The sequence below is a fragment of the Chinchilla lanigera genome, unplaced genomic scaffold (genome assembly GCF_000276665.1).
Source record: "Chinchilla lanigera isolate Chin_1 unplaced genomic scaffold, ChiLan1.0 scaffold00055, whole genome shotgun sequence".
NCBI classification, from domain to species: domain Eukaryota; kingdom Metazoa; phylum Chordata; class Mammalia; order Rodentia; family Chinchillidae; genus Chinchilla; species Chinchilla lanigera.
In genome coordinates, this window is record NW_004955456.1 from 445,913 (window position 1) to 456,437 (window position 10,525).

The following is a 10,525-nucleotide window of genomic DNA, read 5'->3' on the forward strand; positions in this document are numbered from 1 at the left end:
GGGAGCAGAGGCCTCTGCGGCGAGAGGGACACGGTGCCCGGAGCTCTGCCCACTCTGTGCACGCCCGGCCGTGGCCTCTGAGAAGTGGTGGCGTCTGAGGAGGTGAACCTGGTGTCCCCTTCCTTCTCAGGTCAAGAAGCACCGGGACATTTTCTCCATTTTTAAGAAGTGACAAATACATTCCACTTCACAGCAGAAAGGATGCACCCGGACACAAGCAGCTGGCAAAGCACGGATGCAGACCAGAGGCGCCTGCCGGGGCCGACGGACACGACAGTGACCAGGGCACCGGACAGTGGGGTCCGGCGGGCAGGTGGGAGGCAGAGCCGCGGAGCAGGCGGCGGGGACTGCACCCTGCGTCACCTCCACACCCTCAAGGCGTCACAAGCCCCGGTCACGGGAGAGCCTCGGGAGGAGGGCGTGCAGGCCACAGCCCAGCGGGGAAGGGAGCTCTGTCTCTGGACGCGCTTCTGCCCGCCTCCACCGTGCTAAGAGGGACGACAAGGACTTAATCGTCCTCCATCTCAGGTGATGCCACTGTGCTGGCATGCGAGTGCTCATTTCCAAACGCTGGGCCTTCATTAACTGCTATCTGTTACTTTTAAGGCAACCCAGGGCGCGGCACGTGGCTGCCCGAGCTCAGCACCCCTGCGTCACGCTATGGGGAGTCAGCCCCGTGGCTGTGGCCGCGCAGGGCTGACCGTGAGCACCTCTCACCGTGGCTCCTGCCTTCTCCACCTCAGTGGGAGAACCAAGCCTGGCCGGAAGAAGAATGTGCAACCTTTTCTCAAAGTGAGGCCCAAGGAACCCTAGCCTTTCCCTTCCCCAGGGAGGGAAGGCAAAACCCACAAAAGCTCACAGCCTGCAGGAGAAAGACACCGGCCGGCGCTCACATCTTGGCACCCTGTCTGTGCACTGGCAGGGCTCAGGCCTCGAGCTTGTGCCGGCGAGCCTCCCGGCCGTCCTCTGAAAGTCCTGTTTTGCAGCTGAGCAGCACCGTGAGTACTTAGCAGCCACTGCTCGACACATCTAAAAGCTTTTCTAGCCGAGACGGAGAGTGCCGGTGTGCCATCAGGAAGGATGGCCCGGCCACCATGCAGGTCCCAGCCAGGGCCTTCCCCAGCCCAGGGGCGTCACGGCCGCTGTCGCGGGTGTGCTTCCAACAGGACAGCGAGCCCTGAGCCAGAGCGGGGGAGCTCAGCGCCTCCCCGCACTCTTTCCGGGAGGGCCCCGCGCCACTGCTCAGCCGCGCTGCCTGGCGGGGGAGGTGGTCGTCTGCGAAGGTGAGGCGAGCTTCCACCCCAGTGTCCGCTGCAGACTCAGAGGCTCAGTTACCAGAGCTGCTGAGGCCACTCCGAGGCCGCCTGCTTCCTGGCAGGATTTGCTTACGCGGACCCGCACCATCTTCTCGGGCACGGGAGCCACCACACTGCCGCTTGAGTGGGGCCTCTGTACCCGGGGCACACGGGCAGCAGCCGAGGTCCCTTCCTCAGCGACACATGGGGCGTTCCCACTCTCCCCCGTCGCCGCGTGTGAATGCGCTCGGGGGAAATTTCTGGAGTGCTGAAAAGTTTCCACTATGTTAGGAATAAGCAATAAAAAACATCCTTCCCAGTGAAGGAAAATAACCCTAAATTTTGAAATTTCTTTCAGGCCAGTTCCATCCACTTGGAGAGGTCGGGCCAGTCACCACGTGCCACATTCCATTCATTCAGCGGCGGGCTCCTCCCCCGGCAGTCACGCGGGTCTGTGACCATTTTCCCCCACGTCTGTCCTGCACACGGCCACGTGCCCCACCGGCCAGCCTGGCCCGGACAGCCGGTGTGGGTCCGAGGGCCGCAGTCTTCCTCAAGTTTCTCCCTTCTCATGCCGAGTGAGCTGGAGTGTGAGCTGCATCGAAGCCCACAGCCAACTCTGAGACCCAGGAAGCCGCCTCGCCGCGGCACTGTCGGCTGACCCAGCTGCTCCATCCCCTTGTTGTTTTTCACCCTCCTTTCTTCTGCAAGTATTTTTAGATCTGGCAAGTTTACAGACACTGAAGACACAACGTTTAAAAAGTCACACTTCCAGTTCCTAGAGGAAATGTTTTCAGGGCTCACAAATGAACATCTTATCGAATGAGGGCTAACGCACAGACCAGGACTGACGAAGCACCATACTTCATGAAAAGAGGACAAGCAGAAAGGAGAAAGATAGAGGAAATGCAGAGATGTACAAAACCGGGACAGCAACGAAGCTAAGCAATGGAAACAGAAGAGAAAGTGGAGGGGTGTTTTGTGCCAGCCCTTAGACTCACAAGCAGCACTCAGGGTGAGGGGAGGCATCGTGGCCGAAGGACCTCTGAGGACTCAAAGGAGGGGTGAGGAGGAGTGGCACATATGAGGCAGCCTGTGGAGTGGCAGACAGGGTCACGGCAGGAAGGGGGCCTGGCACCCACCCTTGCCTGGCTGTGAGGGGGCAGAGGGCAGCGTGCGCTGAGCCTGGCCCCGGCCTTCAAGTGGATAATTACTCTGGTTGCGTGGAGCGGCTGGGAGGCCCAGAGAGAGGCACGCTGAGGCACTGCGTAAACTGCAAAGTGCTGTACAAATGCAAGTTGTTATTATTATTATGACATCAATATTTTAGCATTTAAATTACAGGGACAGCACACTTATCATCAGCTTGTTTAAATACATATCTTGCATACATTTAGATTTGCTTTTAATTTCATAGATGTTTTCGGCTACAAGGAGCCTTGGAATTATCTAGTCTAATTATTATATGGAAACTGAAACTGGGAGGGTAGATTCCAAGCAGTTTTCTCTTCCTACTGTAACTGACGAGTTACAGGGAAATATATTAAGCTGTGAATCGAGAAAAACACCTCTAGCAACACTACTTTCCAAAAAATGATCCATGCATGTGGAGGTTTGTATTAAAAACAATCATCAAAACTGAATGTCTTTGGCCCTGACCTTCCAAAATTACATAGTGCACTTCTGCAGTCAGTAGCGAAGTTCCATTCACAGTTGTCAAACTTGTTCTTTCTTAGCAAAAGCTAGTTCATAACCGCTTTCAAAAAGAGAGAAGAAGAAAGGGGAGTGAGGGAGGAGAGGAGGTTTGGAAGGAAAGGAGAAAAAGCAAAACTGCAAGGTCAGACATCCAGCTTATGCCCCAGGAATGGATTCTCTTAAATCAGAAATTCATCAGGAAATGTCAGCAGAGGTAAAAAAAGAAATCATGATGTAAGTATAACGATAAGGTTTCCGATTTTCTATTAACTTTACAGCAAGTCAAAGCCAAGAAAACGTTTCCGAAATGCAGCACATTCAAAAGCCCCTTAAAATCATAAACTTTTAAAGCCAGAAAAGGATACACTTATTCCCTAGTGATCATCTTATGTTTCCTGTAATTCATTTGAAATTAATCAAAATCAGATGAAAGCAGGGGTTCTGGGGGGCTTGTTTCCTATAAAAAGGTTATTTTTTAACTTTCTAGTACTATATTAAAATATACTTTAATAAAATCAAACTAGAGTCATCATATCTTGCGAGTTAGTACTACAACAAACTTAAGCTAACTTGTCTAATTTATCTTGCTCGGCTCAATTTTAAGCAAATACAATGGCTAGTAGTGTAGGAGGATAAACTAGGAGATGACTGGGTAAAAGTGAAGAAAAACTATTGTAATTAAATCTTCCTACAGCTTTTAAACATTCAGTATTTGCTGGAAAATAAGTTTTGGCATTAAAAAATTCTCCTGGAAAAGCATTTTGAAATCACATGAATGATCAACAATTCTCAAGACACCCTTGCCTGTCCTTTAGGACCTGCACGTATTCAATGAAGTGGTTCATTTGTCTTCCAAACAAAAAAATAAAGAATGATTTATAAGTACAAGCAAAGAAACAGAAACATACACAGTCTTCCACATATATATGTCACTTTGTCAGAGTAGAGGGACTATATGCAATCCATTAAGTTTATCCAAAACTGAGAGTCAAAGGCAGGGACTTTGGCAAATGTCAGAGGTACATCAGACATAAGCCAGACAACTGCTAAAGCAATCAAGACGTCACCCACGCGAGCAGGCTGCACGGCACAGCAGTGGAGTTGTCAGGTATCACATTTCTGCTCGTAAAACAAAACCCTTCACGAAGGCTCCTCGCACCTGCAGAGCACACAGCGGCCCTTACTGCTAGATCTCCCGTCCCACGCCAGCAGAAGCACACGTCGTAACACCAGCAGCCATGGCTTAGCCTTTATCTCCTGGGAATCTGCCCATTTGTTTCCAAACCACCCCTACAAATGCAAGGGTAAAGGTAAATCTGTACAATTTTCAGCAGCACACCAGGAAACAGATGTGTCTTCTAATTCTCAGGCATTGGTCGCTCAATTAACTCAGAGACATTTTCTGAGTCCAGTGTGATTTGACGGGGATCCACTGTCTAGAATTTGACAGAATTTAGTTTCCTTTTGCTCTTTGCTGTCTGCAGCAGGAGTTACATAAAAGATGTGAAGCAGTGATTTTGCTTATTCATAACAAGTTCTAGGCAAAAATCAAGCAGTTGAAGAGAAAGTTAAAAAGCTATCAACTATAATCCGGACTCTTATTCATTTTTCACACATGGTAGTTACTTTATTTTTAAAATCACCATTTTAACCTTTAAATGTCATTTGATCACTTCTTGGGCCCTTTACTTCTGAAACTGTAAATTTCTTCATGATTCCTTAGAGAAATAAAACAGGAATTCTGCAGCCTTGGCCTGGGCTCTCGGGAGACCTGTCCATTTTAGACAGGAGGAGCCCGGGAGGGCTGGGGAGGCTGCCGCGTGCCTTTCCACAGCCCCGTGCCCGGGGCGAGGCAAAAACCCCTTTGCAACTCAGCAAAATGTTCCCTCTTGGTGCCCATCACAGGCATGGCATTAGTCTCTGCCCCGAGCTTGTCCTGAAATCCCACACCACGTCTGTCACAGACGGCGCGTTCTGGGGACGTGTTCTCTCGGCCCAGCGCTCTGGGGACAGACACAGCCCTTCCTCCTGCACGTCCGGGTTCTCAGACTCTGCTGTGCAAGGGACGCTCCAGGGTCGGGCTCAGACGGTGCCCCAGGAGCCCACCGGGGCTCGAGAATGTGCATTTCCACCAGATTCCTGAGCACCCCGGCTTCAGGGCCGCCACAGTGGATTCTGAATGAACCAACTCGAGGAATAGAATGCAATCCTGAAACTTAGTCACTAATGAACTTTGAAACTGGCCCTGAGTCTTGCTCATGAGATGAATGAAACAGAAATTAGAGAACAAAGACAAAATCCCTTCTGTCACCAGCGACGAGCAGCACCACCTCCCTCGTCAGCACTGCCGGGGCGTGCGCAGATGTGTGCGAATGTGCGCCCCACCAGTCAGGCGCCCTGAGCCATTTTCTTTTCCAACTGTTGCTCAGGTGACTAAGGAACAGCGGAGCTTCAAAGCTACTGCTAAGAAAAGAACGAAGAGGAAAGGAGGGGAGGGGAGGAGAGGAAAAAGGAAATTAAAGAAAAGAGTAAAGGGAGGCGGGTGGGAAGAGTAAGCAACTGTGGTCTTCTGCTCCTGTTGTTTCAGGCCTTGATATGTGATGAGGAACTCGTGCTGATCTAAACAAGGACTGAGCGCCCCTCACCTGAGTGCTTGCACCAATACTTGCACAAACACGGTTCCTGCGCTCTCCCGTGAGCCATGCTTAGCTATCAGTTACTGATAACCACAACTAATCAGGTCGCTTGCTAGGCAGCCGCGTCAGGCAGGAAGCCAAGCCTCCAGAACCCGGTGCAGCTCTGCTTGGACGTGACGGTGGGCGCGTGACAGCGGCTCACCTAACCCACTGAATGCCGGGGCTCCCCAGAACACGCTCCCACGGGTGCTGCGCTTACAACACCCCTTTCTACCACTTCCCCAGAGGGAAGGAGCCTGGAACATATCTCTTTGAAGGACCGAATGTGCAGTTCCTTCCCATGGGGGCCGCTCCTGGTTCCTCTCCAGTGAGAATGAACAGATGTCTTCTATTTTACATAGGCTCCACTGTTTTGTGACACTTGGGATCTCTGCTCCCTCTTCTGCTAGTCGCTTCCCAGGTGCTCCAGGGTGGGGACCGTTCTCAGTCTCAAAGTTGGGGGAGAACAGTGCAAATCCGAAGCATGGCTCACACACAAAGAAAAAATGCAAACAAAAGCCTAAGTTGTAATAGCACCAACATTTGTACTTATTCTCAAAGGTCAAGCTGTAGTGGCTAACTCATGTAATTATTTACACTAAGCCAGGTGTGTGTGCTGGTGTCCCTACACCAGTGACTGGGAATATACTTGGGGCCATGCACAAGGCCCTCGAACACAGAGTCCTCCCAGTGTAAGCCCAACTTCCTACCAGTGAGAAGCGGCAGACACAATCGGAAAGGGTCTGTCCCTGGGAACCAGAATGGGCTGGACCTAGAAGCAAAGAGGACTTTCTGTCTCCCACCACCCCTTTTGCATCCTACTTCCAAAACAAGCTGCTGAAATTTTGAGGAGTGAGATCTTTCCTAAGCAATGCAGCTCAAAGATGGTCAGTAACAGGGCCAGACCTGGGGCCTGTACTTCAGGGCCTCTGGAGACCGAAATGTCAAACCCAGCACTGAGCTTCCCTTGGGGCTTAGTAAACACGCCTCCACCAGCCCTGGCCCATGGATCTCTCCCACCCAGCACCAGCAGCTCTCAGGACATCTGGATCGGGTGTGTCTGAATAACCATGTGGGGAGAAAGCTCACCAAGTGACAGAAAAGGGGCAGTTACAGCATAGCCAGTTACTCTAGCCCGGAAGGTAGCAGAGCCCCATCTCCTTGGCCTGTGCCATGGGCCCGGGAGGTGGATAATCAAGAAGCTGTCGTAAACGTTAACCACTGGAGTTTTCTTAGAACAGACATTGCATTAGGAAGAAAATAAAACAGAAGTGTGGGACAGCGCTGTGAGGACAGACAGGGATGGCCAGGAGAAGGAGTGAGATTCATCCTCTGTTCTAAGTGTTGATGCGTCAGGAAAAAATCCAGGGAAGTTACCAGATTTAAAATGCTTCTTACCATACTTTCACATATCCATAAATGACAGAAGAAAACAAAAGAGGAATTAGCTCATTATGGACCGAACCAGAAACTAATTTTTAAAGTCATGTTTCCAAGGGAGGGCTGGGGACCCGGCCCTACTGCAGAGCCCCTGCCTCGAATGGGTGAGGCCCTGGATTCAATCCCCAGGACCGCAAAGAAGACAGAGGAAAACTGTGCTTGCAGAGAAACAACACATGGGTGAGCTGTGCTTTAAAGCTGTGAACTCTCCGTCTGCTTTTAGCAAAACTTAATTTTCTAATCTCAAGCAAGCCATTACTACATTACCAAGTTAAAATCAAGCACACACACACTTTCACAGCGAGTCACATGGTCACATCAACTCTAGGCGGTCCTTCAAAGGCTGAGAGTCCCCAGTGCCTGGGTCCCGCCCATCTCAGGACCTGGGGCTGCCTCCCTTCTGTGCAAAAGCCTCACTGCCTTAATACGAGAGCTGATTTATCACTCCTATCAAAGCAGTTTCAGACCCTGGCTGCAGTCCTGTAGCTTACATCAAAGGAAAAACAAAGAGTATTTTCTTTTAAAACAGGGCTGACTCCTTCATCTTTACTGACACTACCTCTGAAAACATTTCAGAACATGTTGGCGCTGTCACGTGGACCAGGGTAATTATGCAGCACACCGAATTCTGGCACCTGGCTTCTTCAAACTTCAAAATACATTTTTGAAAAATTACCTATTATGAAACTGGCCGTTGGCAGCCAGCACGGCTGTTCTAAGCCTCCGATGCTACTGCCTGGTCGGGGCTCGTCTGCGTCACGCCACTGTGAACACTCGGAGGCCGCGCTCCTGTGCGGTCAGGTGGGCAAAGCGGCCGGAGGCGATGAGAGCACCGCAGTGCTGGGGGCAGAGGTGGGCACCGCGCAGACCACCCACATTTCACTCTGCGGAACACACCCTGTGCACTCCAGGAGTGTGCACGGAATCTGGAGCCTGAACTCCAGGCCAGAGCTCTGAGGGCCCTGTGCGCCTGGCCGCACGCCAGGCCGGGCCTCCAGATCGGATCTCCGGGAGGAAGGAAGGTGTGGCTCTTCCATGTGGATCCCACTGGAACTCGTGCTTTGTTTCTCTCACACACAGCCTGGACCTCCCGAACCGGACGTGCTTCAGGGTAAGGCCAGGCAGGCCGCTCCCCTGGGATCCCGTGGAGGATCTGTTCAGAGCGGCACCTTTATCTCTGCTTTGTGCAAGAGCAAGTGCCCCGCTCAGCGTCCCTGAAGTATCGATCTCTGCATTCACAGACTCAGTGCCCGCCCCGCCCCACAAGCAGCCGGAGCCCTCCTGTAGACTGCTGGACTTCAGGCAAGGGATCTGTCCCCACGAGCCTGTCCCGTCCTCCCGGCCTCTGACCCTCGTCATCCACACACTCGACCTGGCTCTGGGGACCAGGCCATGCAGTTGGAGGCTGAGAGATTTGAGTTTTGGTTCCCCCTCCTCCTAGGTGCAGGAAAGTCGCCGCTGTACTTCCCTGTCCCTCAGGGTCCCTGTAAATAATGAGGGTCCATACCTCGCCCAGCGGACCTGAGGGTCAGCCAGAGGCTTCAAGCAGTTTTGATAGTACTGAGATTCGGTGCCACAAGCGAGAGTACACATCTTCGAGCCAAACAGCACAACAAACCTGAGCTAAGCACATCTCAAACAAAGCTGAGTTAAGTCAGCAGCGCTCCTGCAAAACCACATGTAGAAAGACCTCTCCTATTTTTAATAACGTCTCTTAAGATTCGGTATTTTACTTTACCTTAACCGAACCTGTTCGCGGCTGTCCTGTTGCACTCAGGAGCCCTCTGTCTAAAGGGATGCAGGACCAGCGTACAAGTTAGGTGGGTTCATGTTTGTCTCAGAACAAAGGCCGCAACCCGTACCAGCCAGGATCAGGAGAGGCCGTCTGCAGCGGGCGTGTGTGTGAGTGAGAAAAGCTCTGCTCTGCAGCTCTCAGAGTTTAATTTAAAGAGAGGAGAGGGGTCCCCTTGGCATGCACACAGGTGCCACCTGCTCCCAAGGACTCTCCTGGCAGCTGGTGGAGGGAGGGCAGCCGGGCAGCCTGGGCAGCCAGGTGGGCAGAGGGGAGGGGCTGCCCTCCACCCCCCAGTCAGGCCGCGGAGGCTTCATTTTGGAAGCTGCACCCTGCCTTTCCCTTTTTTCCTAGATTTTGCAAGACTCCAGCTGCAGGTGTTCCGAAAGAGCGCTGTACCTTGGCAGGAAATCTCCCAGGAGACTTCACCGGTTACTCCTCCATGCCAGGAACTCTTGAACCCCTGCCCAGCAGAACCACGGGAATGGAACGGCTTCAAAACCCCACTGCCCTCGCCCAGACCAGTGACCGAACGGGACTGCTCCGGCTGTGCTCCACTCTCAGCAGTTTCCCTGCAGCAAAGTTTGGGCCGCTGTTCGGCCCTACTCTCCTCCACCAACTCCTCAGCACCAGAGCGGCGATGCCAGGGACATCCATGGCAAGCAAGCACCCGACTCTCTTCCGCGTTGCGCAATACCACCTGGACCCGAGGTTTCTCTGCAGTGGGCTCAGGGTGGGCATCTCCAGCCAGGTCCCTCTGAACTACGCACAGCAATCCCACTTTTTGTTTAACAAGCTCACTATTTTGGTTGTCCTATTATCAAACTCTTCAAAACAGCAAAAGGAAAGATCCCAAAAAGAAAATCCGGGGTACAGGAACCTTGCTTTCAAACACGCAGGGCTGGCAGATGGTGTAGGGACCCAGCCTGCAGAGCCCTCAGATGTGGGACACTGGGAGGAGGGGGGGTCGCGCCGAGGGAGTGCCGGACGCTGCCACCTGGAGAGAGCCCGGGCCTGGGCTCGCCGCGGGCTGGGGCGCGCCTGGCTGACTCTAGCACCTGGCCGGGGTCACCTGGTCAGGCAGGACGCGCACCTGGCGTGCGGACCGAGCGATCCCCGCCGGCCTCCTGGCCGCGGACCCCAGCGCAGATCCGAGCCAGGGCTCTGGGAACCTGGCGGGAAGACCTGGCGGAGGGACCGGTGGTGGTAGGAAGTCTGTCCCGGGGTCCTGGGCACGCGGGTCCCTCATCGCTCCAGTGCCCCAGATCCCCCTGGCCCGGCCCAGCTCCGCCCCGGCCGCCGGCGCAGCGCAGCCAGGGAAGGAGGAAGCAAAGTTGGAGCCCGCGCCGGCGTGTCCTGTCTCGGCCTCCGCGGGCGCGCCCTACCCGAGTGGAACGCACAGTTTGCCGGGTCCCGGGCGGGGCGCAGACCGCGGATCTGGGACGCGGGGGCACAGGGACACAGGACACAGGGACGGGGGACACGGACGCGGGTGTTGGGGACACGGACACGGACGCGGGGACGGGGCGCGGGGCTTGGGGACGCGGGACGCGGACGCGGGGTTCGGGGCCGGGTCGCGCACTCACCGCGCTTCTCTTCGGGCGCCGCGCTCGCCCCCAGCAGCGCCA

At 53.7% G+C, this 10,525-nt stretch overlaps 1 protein-coding gene across 1 annotated transcript in view; it reads right to left on the reverse strand.

Moving 5' to 3' along the window:
- Positions 1-10,519, reverse strand: part of Egfr (epidermal growth factor receptor) — a 135,210-nt gene extending 124,691 nt beyond the window's left edge. Inside the window, exon 1 of the mRNA XM_005396877.2 lies at positions 10,484-10,519. The gene's annotated coding sequence lies outside the window, so the exon portion shown is untranslated. The remainder of the gene's footprint in view (positions 1-10,483) is intronic.
- Positions 10,520-10,525: the final 6 nt, after the last annotated feature.